This window comes from Hylaeus volcanicus, chromosome 2, assembly GCF_026283585.1.
Source record: "Hylaeus volcanicus isolate JK05 chromosome 2, UHH_iyHylVolc1.0_haploid, whole genome shotgun sequence".
Taxonomy (NCBI): Eukaryota; Metazoa; Arthropoda; class Insecta; order Hymenoptera; family Colletidae; genus Hylaeus; species Hylaeus volcanicus.
In genome coordinates, this window is record NC_071977.1 from 30,331,460 (window position 1) to 30,350,008 (window position 18,549).

General features: G+C 48.4%; 1 long non-coding RNA gene across 1 annotated transcript in view; it reads left to right on the top strand.

The window, feature by feature from the left end:
- Nucleotides 1–16,855, top strand: part of LOC128872481 (uncharacterized) — a 28,271-nt gene extending 11,416 nt beyond the window's left edge. Inside the window, exon 4 of the long non-coding RNA XR_008456202.1 lies at nucleotides 14,132–16,855. This is a non-coding gene — a long non-coding RNA (uncharacterized LOC128872481). The remainder of the gene's footprint in view (nucleotides 1–14,131) is intronic.
- Nucleotides 16,856–18,549: the final 1,694 nt, after the last annotated feature.

The window sequence follows — 18,549 nt, forward strand, 5'->3', positions numbered from 1 at the left end:
ACCGCGAACGAACGGTCTAGAGAAATCGAGCAGTTTTGGCTGTTCGTTGGGACTCGACGGGCGTCGTTACGTAACTGGATGCAATTTACGACACGGACGGAGTAATTCTTGACGCAACGCTGAATCGCTAGCGAGCACCGCCGAGGCTGAAACACTGCAATCCCTACGTGAACCAACCGCTATTAATAGGAACCAGCCGCACCTATTTATCTTGCATAGGAGAGTCAAGTGCAGCTGGCCGACCAGCTACTCTACTACGCGCCCGAGCCGACAACGAACCTCCCGATTAACGATAGAACGTTACGATCCCGCGATCTGTTTTTCCGCTATTTTTCGAACGCGACGTTTCGTACACTTTCCACCGTTCCATTTCTCTCCGTGGCACGGTTCGTTTCGTCTCTCCGTTTCCCGACGCAATTACATACATGCTCTACATACGGGAATTCGTTTCCTTTGATTTCCCCAAGGTAAAAGACAGCTATCGATAACTGGCCCGGATGTCTCGCGTTACGAAATTATCCGATGAAATTTGAATACAGCCGACGGCGCGAAGAATTCTAGAATTAATTACGATTACGAGCGTGCACGCGACGTGGATTTAATCGAAGTTTTTAGAAAGAAAGAAACGAAACTGAAAACGTCGTTCTCGCGGCTACCCACGGACGTTGCGGCCCGTAATTAATTTAATTCTCGTCGAGGGGAAATTACACGTACCAATTAGCATCCGTGGTTATCGCTCGTAGGAAACGCGCGTCTTTCGTTCGCTCGATTCCCAAGTGCGCGATCGAAGCAGGAAACAATGAAGGCGATAATAACCGCGAAACGTTCTCTTAGCTGACACACGCGTAAATGTATCGCGCACGCTCGAATTTCCATGCACACTCCTATACAACCGTTCGCTTCTATATTCTTATACACGTGTTCCGGGTGATAAGATAAAAGGTGACACATTTTTCGAGACCAAGAAACGATCCATTTCACGCGGTGCGTATCTATTAAAAAATCTCTATCGCGTGCAGACTGGAGCCACGAAACAGCCGTTCGGCAACATCGTAACTAGAGTGTACGGGTTGATAATATGCGAGCACGTTTCGAACTAGAATATATCAACGTTGTTATCTTGGTTGGAAACGAAGAGTTCACGGGTGACTTCTAGTTTGTAAACACACCGAAAAGAGCGTCGAGAAACGCGGAATCGTTCGATTCGAATTTCCCACGTGAAAACCAAGGAGATTCGATAGCCGAACCCGTATAAAATCAAGGCCGAGCGATCGCTAACTTTCCAAATGTAAATTCTTAATAATTTATACGCATCACGGTTGACGGAGCTTCGCGTCGGAAACTCCCGTCGAATGTTTCGATACTCGAATACGTACCGTGAGAAAAGAAAATAAAGAAACTTCAGAAAATTAAACAAAATTACGCCAAGTACGTGAAAAAGTGGAGGACTCGAGGAGTTATCGTTGAAAAATAGAAGATCCTCTTAAAAAAACTACAAGAAAATTAGAAAAAGGTGTGAAATCGAAATAAGCTGCCAGATGATTTTCCTAAATTTCCGCGGCCTGAAAAAGTCAAATGCTTGGCGTGGCCAGGCAAGGCATTCTTAGATCATCGATACCCATACTTTCTCTCTCACAGACTTTCAGGTCATTTGTCAATTTAAAACTCTGACAATATTATGAGTACACTTTCATTGTATCGGGTTTTAAAATATTTCCAAGGTCATTCATCGATGCCGATACCTTTTTACTCTCGCAAGCTTTCAGATAATTTGTCGTACTCGAATATGTACCGAGAGAAAAGAAAACAATTTCGTGGTACTCGAATGGTTCGAGCACTACCGCGTCAACGAATCCCCCGTTAGATTTTCCCCGTGCAAAAGTCGTCGTCCTCGCAACGCGACTTTCAGCTTCGAGATCCTCGGAGAGATCCGCGAGACTTGGTCGCGTTAACTCGTGCACAAGCTCTCGTGTAAACCGGCCGTACGCATAGAAAACTCGCTTCCACGCCTATGCATCCGGACGGACGTGCGTACATACCACGTGTCCTACCCCTCGCATGACTAAATAGGTACTGGGAGCACGTGGCCCCCCACCACGCGGCCCTACCGTCCGTCGGACGCTCGCGAGAGAAAAAAGACGAGAAAACAGACGACACGGGGGAGAGGTGCGCGTTTCGAAGAAGACGAAGCAAATTCGGCAAAGACCGATGGCGACTTCGCGAAACCGAAAAGAAGAAACCGAAACGAAGAAAACGAACGGTTCGACCAACGAAAATAGACGGCTACGTTAGATGCCGAACACGCGTGGAGCAGAGATGGAACAAATTCTCGTTTAAGATACGTTTCGAGTAACGAATAATAAATCGACAGCAATTTTCGTGGTTAACCGACGCGAAAGGAATGTTTTAGGATTTGTGTTTTTGAGGTTAGGGAAATTTTTGAATAACTGACACTCCACGGATACCTTTTCGAATGAATGTATATACAGGGTGTCCCAAAACTCGGGGAGGAGCCGGAAATGGGGGGTAGCTGAGACGATTCTGAACAACAATTTCCTTTGCAAAAATGTCGGATGGGGCTTCGTTAAGGAGATATTAAGCGAAAACCCCGACCAATCAGAGCGCGAGTATGCCGGTTGAGCGTAAGCTACGCGCTAGGCGGCCGCGCTCATACGCTACTGCGGCCGCTCCAACGGTCTGCGCGCGCTCTGATTGGTCGGGGTTTTCGCTTAATATCTCCTTAACGAAGCCCCATCCGACATTTTTGCAAAGGAAATTGTTGTTCAGAATCGTCTCAGCTACCCCCCATTTCCGGCTCCTCCCCGAGTTTTGGGACACCCTGTATATATATATTAAGTAAACAGAAAACTTTAATTACAATTCTAGTCTTCAAGGAACATAAAAATACAACTTTCAATAATTAATATAATGCAACAGAAATTAAATGTTTGTACCGCACGTGGCACGTGTAAGGTAGAGAACAACTGTGAGAAACCAAAAAAAGGATAAGTATAATAAGATCATCCAGCAGGTGGCAGCCTAGCCATGCCACTGCTCCACAATATAAAAGGCGGATAATTCAATAGAATGTACCGATTTAGTTTGTTAAGCTTTATCTCGTAAAATAGCATCCATCGATCGTTCGTGCCGCGTTCTAATCGAACCGCGATTTCATTCGGCGTTGGACAAATCGTAACGTTGTTCGGTAACATCAAGCATTTCCGTGCCGCTACACACCATTACAAATTGCGCTCCGGTTGTTCGAATACGAAGATAAATGGATCCCCATCCCCTGGTTCGGAATCTTCCACTTATCATAGCAATGGCGCAACGAGACACAAAAATATCGTGTTTCGCGTCGCTCTGTCCGACCGTACAACAAATACGTTAACCACGATAACGAACGGTTTGTATAAACCAACAATCGAACGTGTTCTCTCTCGTCGCGATACTCGCGTTACTCGTTTAATATTCGCGTTCGAATTCTTCTTTCGCGGTGTACTCGAGCGACCTTGATTGCTCGGAGTCATCACGGGATGCAAACTCTAATCGTAATATCTAAATATAGTCGATCGGCTAGATGAAAATCAACATTACCTCGTAATTAGAGATCTCTACTTCGCGTGTATCGAAATACCCGAGTATTTAATAGATCGGTTACGAGTAATTAATAGATCCGTGTTTTAATCCGTGTATTTTTAATACACGGCTACGCGCATTCGCTCGAACATTTATTTTAACTAATAAATAGAGTTTTACAAATTACACTAGAATATGTATTACGTTATATTTATTCGTCTTATGTTTGTATCTTTTTTATTTATTTCTTTTATTGCTTAATTGCTCAATTTTTTCAAAATTAATAAGGATCATTATTTTAGAATAAAAGTTTGTATATAAAACTAATCGGATACCGTACCTGTGTATTTCGATGTACGTGTACGTACCTGGATATCCATGTATTTCGATACCCGGGTACCCGTGTATTTAGATATTATTATTATTGTTGTTGTTGTTGTTATTATTAAAAATACTCTCGTTCTGAATCCCTTAATACACGGTACACGTGTTCCATGTACTAATGTATTTTAATACCCGTTCAAAACCGTGATCTCTACTCGTAATGAGAATTCATTTAGAACGCTACACCTGTTACTCCGTGCGTTCTTCTTCCACCATCGATTGTTTCGGAAACGACGATCGAACGAAGAGGCTGAAATGTCGATTACCGAGGCGAAATGTTGGAATATTTTTCTTGGAACGTTCCGACCCTTGACGGCGTACTTGGTCGCAGCTGCGATTCGCGAGACTGACGTAATACGTAATAGCGTGAACGTTTAAGCGAAAAGTTCCTTTCGATAACGTTGGACTGTGGCAGCGAGTCGGTGACACGGAGGGCTAGGCTCGGAGAGAAAGGACAAGCAACAGAAAAGAGTGGAAGGACGGAGGTTGTCAAAAGAGAAAGGAAGGAATAGGGCGATGGGGTTGGAATAAAAGAGACCGAGGGGAGCACGGGTGAGAGAGGGAGAGGCCGGGAGCGGGACAGATGGAAAGAGCGAGAACGAAAGAAGACGGAAGACAAGGGGGGCAGAGCGAGAACAAAGTTGGTGGGGTCGATAGTTGGCCGAGTTGGCGAGAGAGCCGGTTGTGTAACAAAGGAACGAACCAAGTAACAAGAATCCCAAGGTGCATTCGTCGATTTACTCCGGCTTCCTCGAACTCGTCGCGTTTCGGTGATAAATACGCGGATGACGAATCTCCAACCTCTGCTTGCCCTCCATATTCCGTTGAGACTCGATAGAGGTCTTCGGTAGGCGCGAATCGACGATTAAACGTGCACGCGTTGCGCGTACCAACCTTGAAAAGGTTAACAGAGCCATCGGTCGCGGACCGGTATTTCGTAACGCGCGATTTTATGCGCAAAAATATTGTAATCAGATCGGGTCAATCGATGTCATGTCCGATAACGGTGTCCGGTAGTCGAAGTAACGCGCCGACGACGTTCATCCGTCTAATAAACGCTCGCGGTTTTCCGAGGCTTGAAAACGGGAAGGTTTATTAACGTCCAACTTTCAAGGATTACAAGCGTAGTTGAAAAGAGACCGAAAGGGAGCGCGAACGAAAGGAATCTCGGAAAAGGAGATGACGTTTGAACGCGAAATACGATTCTAGAAAGAGGCGATAAACGCTGATGCAGAGGCGAACCGAGCGAAAAGCGCAAAGGCAGCGAGAAACAAAGCGCGAGAAGGAAACCGAGAGAAAAGAGTTGGGAATGTTGAGAGAGGACGGAAGAGGAAAAGGGACGGGAGCGAAGGCTTACGCGAGCCGCTGCTTACGTAAGTACGTACGCAGATAAGAAGGTGCTTATCTGAAGAACGTTAGCATGCGAGCCACCTTGGACGGCGTAAAAATACGCGCGTGAAATCACGACGGTGAGATGCTACCAGACAGAACGCGCAGTTCGACAACGTTTATTGGCTGTCGTAAACGGTGGATCGTCGGTGTCCTTGTCATTGTCGCGTTTACAAACAATAAGCTTTATTAAAAATACCGAGTGTCATCGCTTGGATTTACGTATCATCCCAACTAATAACCAACGGATAATCGGTTTCTTATTTCCGCTTTATCGAACAACGCTATTTCGAATCTTCCGTTGAAAAAAAAAAGAAAAATTGTCTCAACATCTCTGCTCGTTAAAATGCATTTCCTCCTTACGCGTCGGGAAAATAAAAACCATCGCTCGTAACGTTCGTTACGTACCTCGCGTGTACGCAATAGCACGTACACATTCATCGGACAGAGATAATCTCTAATTTTTCGTTCTCATCGCATTTACCTCGCAACATCGTTATTTCGTTACGGAGACGATGCATTGTTGCCGAAGAGCGGCGTTACGCAACGACCTCGCACGCAACGTTAATTCAGCGGAATCGCGAGATTTATAGCACGCATCGAATCGATACGTCTCGTTTGCCGGTCACCGTTCAAATCGAAGGCAAAAATCCCGCCAGAAATTACATAAGATGGTTCTTTTTGCCAGAAAATTTCAAACGCCGTTATGCATCGCTGTCTGTTTCCTCGTCGAAGGGAATTAAGTCGCTCAAGGTCTTTGGCTCGTAACTGGCAGCAATGGCCGCCTCGAAATTCTTAATTTATTAGGCGTATTCCTATGCGGTGCATCCCGCCGCTAGACGTGAACGCCAAAAACGCGTCCGAAGCAACCGCGACCGACGCGTTTTGCCAGTAAAGGAAAAATTGCCAGTAAAGCGATCATCGCGTTGGCGCGTTGATGCGTTGTTAGCTTGGTTTAGAGTAGGTTTAACATTTTTGAGATTAGCAGTACGAGCGCGAATAGCGAATCCTCGAACGGCAAAAGGCTCTCGAGCACGTTTGAAAACTGAGCATTTCGTTGACAAAGTACGATACACGGGAGATACGGTAAGAAATAGGCCGCTCACGAGCAGAGACCCCCCTTCCGTTGGCTGGTAGGAGCTAGGTCGATCCAATTGGGGTTCGAATAGCCTAATGCGGTGGCCTCCCCTTTGAGTTCCCGTTGCGATCAATACTCACGATGCCAAAGCCAACGCGCGGACCGCCGACTCTACTTTCGTAGAGGTCTTCGCGTGTAGCGTGACTGTCCTTGAGTATGTATACAACGATTCACAGCGAAGACTGCCAGGCCTCCCGACGGTCGAGACTATCTGCCGCAGAATGCGGTAGAATTCGCTATAATCGCTGCACGGTTATTCAATTTCGCAGAAGAAACACACACGGAACACCAACGTAACCCGCATCCCGTGAAAAGATACGCGTTAATAATGCACGTACGATACGCTGTCCTCGAATGCCTTTGCTCTTCTGGGTTGGGACGATTTTTATCGAAAGAAAAATTTCGAGTAATAAAAGTTCGCTTAATAAAAGTTAGCCGAATGTCGATGGGTTTACAAAGTTATTTAATTTGTTGCTTTTGTCGCGAGAAAATTTAAAGCGTGCAAATTGCTGAAAGTATTCGTCGAATACTGTTTCGATTCTGTTTTGCAAACGGTATTGTTTGCGTCGTAAAAATCGAGTTTGTAACGATTCGAACGGTCGATCGAGCAGACGAATAAGCGAACGCTTCGTTGCAGAAAAACCACGACACGGTGTCGTGCAGCACCGTGCTTCCGCCGGCATATTCCACGCTTTATCCGACTACGCGCACGTAAATATACAAGGTGTTCCGAAACACGATGTGCTGTCTCCGTGACGAGAAGCGTGTCCTGTCTTGTCCGCGTGCCTCGTGCATTTTCAATCGAGGTTTACCCGTAAACCAAGCCGCTTACGGTACGATTTTGTTCCACGCTTACGATTCGTCCAATTTTTCCAATCTTAACCGAGCATTTTGACACACCCCATGCATACGCGAACGCGCATACATACGTACGTCGTTCCGTCCGTACACGAGATATTCGTACGTACAGCTGCGCGTTGCGTCACTCTCCGCAATTTCGAATACCCGCTTACCTACGCGTAATCGTGACAAGGAAGAGGAAGCGATGCTTCGTTCCCCGTTGACCTTTCTCTTTCTGTCGATTATCATCGAGCGTGCGCATATGCGTCCACGGGCACGCAGAAACGCACGACACGCGTGTCGCTCACTCTCCTTGGGAGTTGCACAACGTGCTTCCCGTATTCTCGATCTCCCCGGTATCGCGGCCGTTTCAAAACGAAATCCTTCGGTGCGTGTACGCGATGAAAGAGCGAGATTGTCGGGGACCTTAACCCTTTCTTTGGATAGCAGAAGAAAATCGTGCAGGCACGCAGGCTTCGTTACGAGAAACCGCGGTCGTCCCGTGATTCTCGGCTTCCAAATATTTCGTGCGATATACCGGAGTTGTTGCGTAAGATGAATAGAAAGTTCGATATTTCTGTGTACGTGAAACATTGGTCGTCGAAAGAAAAAAAGTCATCCGAATCACGAGATTTTTGTGCTCTCGTTTGCTATTTGTCCGTGTTCGTTGATGCACGTGTGCGTGCGCGCTGGCGCGCGCGAGCGAGCATACGCGATATGTCGCATACACACGAGAAGAGGGAACAAAGAAAGAGCCCTAGCGACCAGCAATGCGGCAACGGCGAGCGCCTGCGCGCCACGCTATGTGAGTCAAGGACGACACGTGCGGCTCCAAACGACCTACTTATATCTCCATTGCTTCGTGCGCGATCGGCTCTCCGCACGAACGTTCCCGAGCGTGGAAATAGGACGACCGAGTCGAGTCCCAATGTTCTACCGTGCCGACCCTTTCCCCTTTCCCCTTTACCCTCCTTGTACGCGAGCTTCGTTAATCGACTAACCGCTATACGCGCAGCACCGTTCTTTTGCGTTTAATGCTTGGATCGAGTCGATCGTTTCGGTTCCTGCGTTTTTCTCCATCTTTCGTTCTCGTTCGATCGCCGTAACGTCGATCTGCTCTTCTTCGAACTTGGTCAACGTTTCGCGTATTCTCGTACAATGTCGACCCTTCGTGAAAATGGTAAGTTTGTATCGTATTTACGTTTATCACGGTTCTTGAGTCTCGAACTACGAAGAAACGAGTCCCCGCGTCGTGAATTGTTTCCAACGATTTCGGAGAACGTGGTCGTTACGTAACGTCGATAATTAATGAAATTTGATCTACAACCCGATAGAGCTTCGCCAGAAATTTCGAGAGAAACGGAGGGGGAACGAAAGTATAATGCGACGCGACGATGAATCGTATTCATTGTTTCGATACCAGGTCACCGCGGAAGCTTGAATATCCGAAGTATAGTGAATTTTGATAGCCGGAGGCCACCGCGGCGCCCTATATGCGAAACTTGGAGGAATCGATAGAAAAATGGGTCAAAGGTTCGACGGCAAACTCAACGGAAGTAGTAGTTGCAGTGGTAGCCCGATTACTTTTGCTGCGGTTCTTTATCGACTAGACGTGTACGAAACGGATAAACCAATGCGGAACTTGTACAGGATGATTAAAGTGACATATAAGATTATTTATACAGGTTGAAGCACTTTGAAAGCTGAAATTATAGAAACAGTCGAACCAAGCGTTGCAACCTTGAAAAATGGTCTACTTTAAATTTAAACGTGTTTCGCTTTAAAATTAACCAACGAAATACGACTTGCCTCGCACTTCTTTCTTGTCTATATCGGTAACGATGTTCCAATTAAAGAAAAATACTATCCGAATCATGCAGTTTCTCGACGTATATTCCAAAACGTCGCCTAATAATTGCATTGCTCGCTTTATAAGAATCACCATACATAGGTTATATTTATCATAGTTTTGCGCATAGCAGCAGAGGGGCGGTTGGCTGGCATCCATACCTCGTGTTCGCACACGAGAACCGTGTATATACACTACCACACGATGGCCCTTGGACCCATAGAGCATCGAATCCAAAGGCGGCGGGTATAAAGGCTGCCTTGATTCGTCGGTTTTCTTCCCACCGGCAGCATAAGTAGCGCGTTTCCGCGCGGGTTGCGACCAGTTCCTGTTCGACCGTCATACGACCGTACCAAGGCGCGGGAGTGTGGAATCTCCCGACACATAGGCACATACACGCAAAATACGTCGCGATGGCATGTACAGCGCGCGCAGAAAAGCACTCGCGAGTAACCGGCCATACATGCACGTGTGTGCGTTCGTATGTGCGCGTATACATACGCTCGTAGGGAAACGTGTGTACGCGGTGTCCTCGCGCGAGCATCGTTTGCGTGTGAGATCGAGACACGTGTGCATGTGCTGTGTGCATGTGGTCGCGCGCGCGCCTGTGCGTGCCCGTGGATAGTGAACGTCGCGGGAATTCGTTGTGTGGAATCGGCCAATCGGGGGCCAAGTAGCAACGGGTGTGCACCAATCAGCGAGCAGAAGTCCTCGCGAATGCGCGCCACTGTTACCACCGGATGTACGACCGTAGCAAGTAGTGGGGATGGACTGAGAGTGCGGCACAGGCTACGCGCTCGAGCGCATCCTCGTTCGTCGCTGCTCGCCTTCGGAGTCGGTCGTGTTTCACACTCTCGAGTCTCCTCTCTCACCGGCAGTTTCACGAAGCCGAGGAGAGAGTTCGCTCGCCAGAATCTCTCTCGAACACCAATATCGCGGTGTTAACGCTATCTCGACCGTTCCTCCGAGTCTCGATTTCGTTCAGTTCCGATTCAGCCGCGTTCTGTGCCGCCTTGTCGTTGTCGAAATCGCAGAGACCCACGGCATCGTGTATTCGCGAAACAGTCTTTCGAATTTTTACTGTGTCGTCGTGGCGTGGGCTTGAACACCAAACGCAACCGGAAACGACCACCGAATTCCGTATCGTCGACCGTGGAACCATGCGGTCGCCTTGGAGTGCCATTCATCGGGCGTTTTTCTTTTTTTTTTTTTCTCTCTCTCGTTTCTTTACGGGGTTCTCTTTGCACAAGTGATCGGTCTCTCGTAGGATTCGGTATCGAGATATCGCGCGGTAATGTTGAGTGAACGTTTTCGGTGCATTCGAGCAGGAAGTCCATACAGATCGTAGTTTATCGAATATATTTCGTTAGCTTTTCTCGACAATTAAATTACATTCTTCGGTATCGCGAATATGGCCGAATTTTATTTATCGATATTTGCATCGTAACCACGAACGTAGTTACATGCAACGATCGTTCGAATGGATTTCGGCGCTCGCGTGCTCTATCGTCCCTGACTCACGGCGTGTACGGTGAGCCGCGATAAGTGCCAGCGCGGCACACAAGGATCTTTTTTTAGCAACTAATCGTAGATAGAAAGACACGCGTCGAATACCGAGAAGATTCGAACGGTTAGAAGAATGTCGATCCCGCGAATCGAAGGTGGTCTATCTATTTCGTGCGGTTAAAGATGAAAAAGAAAGAGAACGTTGGTCGTACATCGCGATGTTTCGTGGCCGTGTTTCTCTGGTCTCTCAGTGGGTAAAGATGGCGGTCCCGTCGTTGGTTCGTTCGTCGGTTGAGTGGAGAGAGGGGCAACTGTGACGCAACCCAATCATCACGTGATCAAACCGTGGCTCCGCTCTCGCTGGGCCAGTGTGTGATCTAACGTTTGTTACGGCAGTTGACGGAGGATACGAACAACGGCGGGAGTGCAGAAGATACAGCAAGAATATTTAATTTTTTTCTTTCTCTAAGTTGGCTCCATGGCTCGTCGGCCGTTTCACCAACGTACAACGACGCCTCGATCTTTTTCTCGGTCGCTAGGTCAGTGGGGGTGAGAAACTGGCTTGGCTCTGTGCAACGACAGTCAGTCTTTTTCTCTCTCCTATCGGCCCCGTGGCACATCGTTTGACGTCGATCGAACACGGCCCAGCTTTCCAGAAGAATCCACGATATTTTTGTTCCTTTCTTTCTTTGGGGTCTTTAGAACGAAAGCACGCATCGAAAGATAGCCTGCATACGCGGAAAACTACATGCAATTCGTTATCGTGTATGTAATACCACGGGCTCAGCAGTGAAAACCGTGTTCCCCCAGCTGTAAATGTACCATGTTAAAAAGCTCTGGGATCACGGAGAACACTGCGCGAGTACTGACCGTTCTTCGAGCATCGTCACCCGCCTCGATCGTTGTTCTCTCTTTTCTCATTGTCAGTTGCGCGTACAGGGCCGCGCAGCCGTGCGTCCATACGTAAATTACTTTTCCGCTCGTTCGAAGCGTAAATTACTGTGTGCGTCCCGTCGACCGGAAAATTTCATTCCCGAAATAAATCGCGTTGATTCGAAATATAGAGTAGCAGGAGGAGGAGGAGGAGGAGGAAAAGAAGAAGAGGGTTCAAGAGGACGTTATTTCTTCTCGTTTCGATTAGCATTATTTCGAAAGTGACCCTAGTAGCATTATCGCGTTTTCGAGTGTCCGTCGAACGTTTCCAAAGACCATCGCGGCTCGTCGCAATCGGTACGGTGTGTTCCCTTTTTAGTAGTCGAGCCCGACGAATGTCGTAAATCGAACGAAGGTGCACCTGCTACGTCGGAACAGCAGGCCTGGTCTTACGTAGTCGGCGAGCGAGTAGTGGTCGGTCTCGATCGTTGTTGCAAAGCCACTTTGTAATTGCCGTGCAAGAATCCCCGCCGTTAGAGCGCCGTTCACCTCGAGAGCCTTCTATACTTTCTAAAGCCGCTTACTTTCGTAACTCGGCAAATACCGTCGGCCTCGTACCGTGTAGCGAATCGTTGCCGCGATTACGTGCCTAGATTTTTTTTCTTCTCCCTCTTAATAAAGCAGTTCGTTGTCATTTTCCATGTAACAAGTGCCTAGGAGCCTTTTTCTTTTCTTTTCTTTCTTTTTACCGCTTTAGCAATTACACCCAGACCAGCCGTCGCAAAATCGACACGTTCGCGACGTGTGTCGAATCCGTTTGATATTCTGAATTTCGAGCTCACGCTTGCATGTAAATATCGCAACGTCGAAACGGGTTGCGAAACGATCATCCGACGGGTGTTCTAAACGCAAAACCCTGTAAAGGTACGTTCAATGAACACGCGTCGGCGTCGATGAGTTTTAGGAACGACGAACGGAGGCATCGAGATCCCGTCGTTTTTCGCAAATAAAACGTGTACGTTCCTTGTACGTGACTTGTACTCCGGCGTGAACCGGGAGACACGACGTCAAAGAAGGATCGAGACGTTTGTCTTACGTTCTGGTAAATTACTCTCTGAAAACAAGTAAACGATAGAAAAAAACAAGCCGTCCCGCTCGAGATTTTCGAACGACGCGTTCACGTCGAACACTCGTTCCGTTACTCGAGTATCGTTAAAGAGGAGATTAATATTTCTGTCCGAACCATGTTTGGGATACGCACGCGTACGTATCTCGGATTAGAGGAGAGTCGAACGGTAAAGGAGACATAGAACAGAGAAGTTTGGAAAGTTACCACTCCTTTGGAAGAATGGAGAAGTAGGAGACACGATGATGGAATAAGATATACCGTGTGCACACGTACACGCGCAAGGAGGAAAGGGAAGTGGGACTGGCTTGCCTTGTGCCACTTTGTACGTACGCACCGCTATCGAGATTGTAGTTTCGATGCTTTGCACCGGTCTCGTAATATTCCCAGATTTGTTTCTTCTTTCGATTCTATGGGCTTCGTCTTCGCTGTCCGTCGTCGTTGATACGATCTGCGAATTATTCAGTAACAGGATCCTTTTTTCGTCTTTTTGTTAAAAGGTACACGTTTAGTTGTAAACGTACGACAACGACAACTTCGGAAGAATTTACACGAGTTTAGATACTTTCGGGGAGTCGTGCGAACTTGGTCTAAAAATCTTGGTCCGTCGGTAGGACTCGGTTGTTCGAGACCGAAGGACCGTAAAGGGAGTAGCGGATCGTTCCGAGCCTTGGGTAAAATCCGTGAAAACACGCCTGCTTGGCGGCGGGTGGTCAACAACCGCCATTTTATAGAAGGCGTCGCATTGCGGCCATCTTTTGTCTGTACAGTAATCGAAGCGTTTCCATTTCCATTTGGGGTTGCTCGATTGGCTCGAATTCCATCCACGCGCTGTCTAATTTTACTCGTTGGCCTCGAATCTGCTCGCCATGGCTCGTCGCGTCCTGTGTTGGTACCTGAGTCCGAGATGAGTCGCTTCCGATCTCTCTCGTCCGAAATAATCAAATATTCCTTCAGAATCGAGAACAAAAAAAAAATATACATTCTCGAGTCGCACAAACCTCTTACTTTAAACTTCGTTACGCGTACGTTCATCTATTTGCGGTAAGATTTAACGTATTTCTGCGTATCGACTTCGATGTTGTTCCGACGCAAAACGAGAGTTACGATAAACACGTCGACGAAAAATTGCGATAAATGTTATCCTCGCTACGTCTATAGAACGGAATAAAATTAAATTTCACCGTCGTTTCCCAAACGCGTGTCCCGCGGCACTCTTCGATGCCCATCTCTAGCGCAGAACGACCATGGCGTCCGTGTCGTACCATTTGCATTGTACGTTATCACGCGAACACGTATGCGCGCGTTCCGTATCGTATCTCGGTAGTCGCAAATAATTCTCGTACTCGATAGCCTAACCAGAAAACACCCACGAAAGTATTACTTTTTCACGATTAATGTAAACGTCATCCTCGAATGTGAATTCTCTTCGTTTCCGATGTTTCAGGTATTTACGTCTACACGGAATTCGAGTTGCCGCGACTCGAAAATTTGTCCGTGTCTGCGCCAATGTTGCGGATGACATCATTGCGAAACGGCTCGGCGGCGGGGCGTGAGGGGTATCCGTAAAGATCGTGGATCATCGCGAGGGTACGGCGCGGGGTGGGAGGGTTGCGAGCGCCGGTTCGGGGAGCGGAGAAGAGAGGAGTCGAGCGTGAAGAGGAAGAGACACACGGCTAGAGCGATGGGTTCGAAACGCTTCGAGTCGACGCGAACGAGTTACGAGCGAATGAAATGAAATCGTTGTTGCCACGAGTCTAGAAATTTCTAACCCTTTGCAGTCGAGAGGTGACTCTCAGTCGCCATTAGGTTTCACGCAGCAAATCTATCGGCGAAGAAATCGTTGTTACCACGAGTCTAGAAATTTCTAACCCTTTGCAGTCGAGAGGTGACTCTCAGTCGCCATTAGGTTTCACGCAGCAAATCTATCGGCGAAGAAATCGTTGTTACCACGAGTCTAGAAATTTTTAACCCTTTGCAGTCGAGAGGTGACTCTCAGTCGCCATTAAGTTTCACGCAACAAATCTACGATACCTAATGTTTCTTTAGGTTTAATTTCTTTTTGGAGCTCGAAGTGTCGATAAAACGATTGTCGGCGAGGTAAAGGTGACCTCATTACACATCTCGAGTTGCTGATAGATACCAGAAAAGAAGGCCTCGAGTGCAAAGGGTTAATCCTCTGTAGCTCAGATTTTTTTATCCTTTCCAGAACGATATCATCGAAAAAGCTCGCGGGAAGGAGAAAGTCCGGGAATCGGGAAAAGCAAGGGAATCTAATGGCGATCGCTAGAGACAGATCGGGGGAGGCTGAAGAACAAACGGGAGCGACGGAGAACCGAAGAATGGCGAAGAGAGAACGGATCCGAGACTTGGGCGTAGAAAAATCGCGGGGCGTGGAGGGATGATGGGGAGGGAGAATGAAACCGTGATGTGATATAAGAACGAGAATCCAGCGGTGGGGCAGACCGGGCAACCAGGCCTTGAAGAAGCGAAAGAGAACAAAAAGCGACGGGGCTTCGACTACGCTATTCCTACTGCCACTTCATAAAGTTTCACGAAAATCGACCGAGGCCCCCCATATCTCGTAAAACTTTCGACCCTCCCAACGTTTCTAATCCCACGCGTATGCGAGATTCCCGATGACCCGTCTTCTTTCTTTCGTCGTTTAGTCGAGGCATGGGACAAGGATCGCGCCTTCGCAACCAGCGTGAATTCCACAGGCTTCGACGTTACATCGAAAAGGTAACCCCGGCACGTGGCTTGATTAAGTAGCTGTTCCAGAGTAATATTTCCCGGAAAGGAGTCCGAGAAAAACAAACCGAGAAAATTTGGTATCGCAAATTTCGTAATTTCTCGATAAATTCACTCGTCCTCGAGCCAACGTGCGCGCATTCGTGGATTCGCTCGAAAACGTCGAGAAGTGCGAGAAACGAAAGCGATAGAATCCGTGGGAGATCGATGCGAGATCGAAGGAATTTTCCGAGAGAGTCGGACGTTCGCGAAGCGTCGGCGACGAGAGCAAAGGGCGTCGAAGGCGCGAGGAAAGGGAAGGAAAACGAAAGTGAAGAGTCGGCGTGTAGCGTGCGAGCGAACGAAGAAAAGAAAAGATTTCCGAGGCGTGGGTGAGGGGCGTCTCCTTCGACAGCGGAGCCATCCGAGAGGACTCAACGGCGCGTAGTTGCACGTCTCTGCCCTCGCCGAAAACCCACCCCCAACTTTCACCCTCGCAGCACGCCCGAGGCATCCAATCCGCTCAAAGATGGCCGCCGCTTTGCTGGCCAGCAGGTCACCGGGTGCGCGTTAGACCACGCCCTGCCCTCGCCAAACGCGAGCTTTCCACACCCAGCGCCAAGGGCGCTTCAAGGACGAACGCCGATACTCCTTTAGGAAGGATCGGACCCGCTTAGAAAGCCGATCGCTTCTTCCCGGAAATTGCGCAACCACGTCAGGGCCACCAGCTCCGCTCATCGCCGACCGATCGGGAAGAAGATCTTTCGCTTTCCGTCGCCCCACCGCATCCGCCGTTTACAAACGCACGCGATAAGCCTGTTTATCCTACTCGCGTGTATGCAACCTAGCCTCCAAGTCGACGTTAACAAGCCTCGGATCATAAATGATAAATGACAAAATGACAAAACGCGATAAAGCAAAGCGGCACGGTGTACCGCGTTCAAGTCGAAACGCCTACGATGAACGAACATTGGACTAAAGTTTTCAAGCATAGCCAAAATATTGCTCATCATTCTCTATCGAGCAATCCTACAGTCGCCAGTTCTCTAACCAGTTCTCTTAACCAGTTCTCTAACCAGTTCTCTAACCAGTTCTCTAACGTCCAGCGCGATCATCCGTTACGAAGCCGCGAACCGTACTCGCGGTCGTTTACTACCCGCAATTCGCGGTATCGCGCGATCATCGTTACTTTTATCGTTGAGCGATAACAAAGCCTCGGCGACGATGTCGCCTAAAACGTCCGCTCGTCCCAGGGGCAGTATTTTCCTCGGAAAGAACATTCCGTTCCATTTACGTTCGTTTATGCAAGATCGCATTAGAGATACGGGAACAATCATTGACGGAAGTGCAACGACCAAGGGATGAGTAAGTTGCACACGACGAACGGCTATGGAATTCAAACGCGCGCGACAAATAGTCGAGAAGAATACAAAGAGAATACAAAGAGAATACAAAGAGGGTGATTCATCGCGACTACAGCGAGAGTCTCCTTTGTGTGTCGGGGGATTAAATAGGTTTTTGGAGCAGAAGCTTTTTCGGGGCGGAATCGATCGACCCGTTTCACTGGCCTAATTACCGTCCGACCTCTCGACACCGTAAACTCGACGCTTTCGCGCGCACATCTTGCTCGAAGAACGCAGCGAACACCCGGAAGCCTCGGTTGGCATCAATTTACAACGCCTAGGAGCATCTAAAGCGCGAATCGAAACGTTCAACCATTTTTCATCCAACACCGAATTAGTCTAGTTTGTACGCGACGTTCGGTAGTTGCTGCTTCTTTTTTTTTTTTTATGGGAGATCAACATGTCGATTTTACGTCGATCGTATGAATTATTGAAAGATGTACCATTAGATGTACGTCACGCGTGGTTTATGCATGACTATGCACCGACACGTTTCAACCGAACAGCCTGACAGCTCTCGAACCATCCATTTTCTAACAGATGGAAAGGTCGTATACAAAACTATTACCGGGCACCTAGAACCTATATTTGGGACCACTTGGAAACGTTCGATTATTCAACACTCGTGGAAATACTTCGGCATCGCGAAGGAAGAAATACTCCAACTCGATTACTGCTATCGAGAGATCTTCTCGACACCTCCGCGAGCCTTGTCTTCACCTGTCCGTCAATTACTTCTCCAGCTCTCGCTCTCCGCGATCGCTCGTTATCCTCGAAGCCGAGTCCGGTTACGTAACGCGCGCCATAATAGCGCGATTACGTCGCGCGAGCTGGACAGGCTTTTTCAAACTGTAACCGCGGAGGGCAGAGGGGGAGGAGGATGCGCCGGATCACCGCGAGCGTCGGAATGAAACGAAATAAAGTCGAGGCTGGAACCTGAACTCGCCGCCTCTCGAAATCTACGGTACAATAGAGACTTCCGTCATCTTTGTCCAACGACGAGAGAACCGAGGCGATCGAAGCCACGAGTGCCTCGTATCGCGCGAGTGCCCCGAGGCACGCGAAAATTCGAGGACGCGTAGCTTCGATCGTCTCGGTCGGTCGAACGTGGCTTAACGCGCTATTCGTTCTATTTTTCAGCGATCCTCTCGAACGAATTCTGGTCAGAACTGCTCGAACGAGGAGGGGCGGAAAGAGGGGAGAGGATGGTAGGGAGAGGATGGTAGGGAGAGGATGGTAGGGAGAAGAAGCGAGAGAAGAAGCGAGCGCGGAGGTGGAGCGGAGGTTTCCGTTGTTGCACGGTCTATCCGTTTGGCAGGTTTATCCGAGGGCATGCGCGCGACATGTGCCCATCCTACCCACTTACCTACCTGCATCCTAGTTTGCCTGCTCTCCGGTTGCCACCTCGGTCTGCCTGCCTGCCCGCCTGCCTACCTACCGGTTTGCCTTGATCCCTTGAATAGCCAGGAGGTGGGTTGGTAGGTAGGTAGGTAGATAGGTAGGTAGGTAGGTAGGTAGGTAGGTAGGTATATACGTCTTTCTTACGTAAGCGCACCATTAGAGAGCAAGTTATCGCGGCAGGGTCGAGGGAGCGATCGGAAAGAGCGAGAGAGAGAGAGAGGAAAGGGATTTCGAGGGATCCATCGAGGACGGATCCCGAGCCGAATTTCGCCTCCAGCAGGAACCGCTCGTCGAACGCCATCGCGGAAGGTGGACACCGTGATCTTTCGCA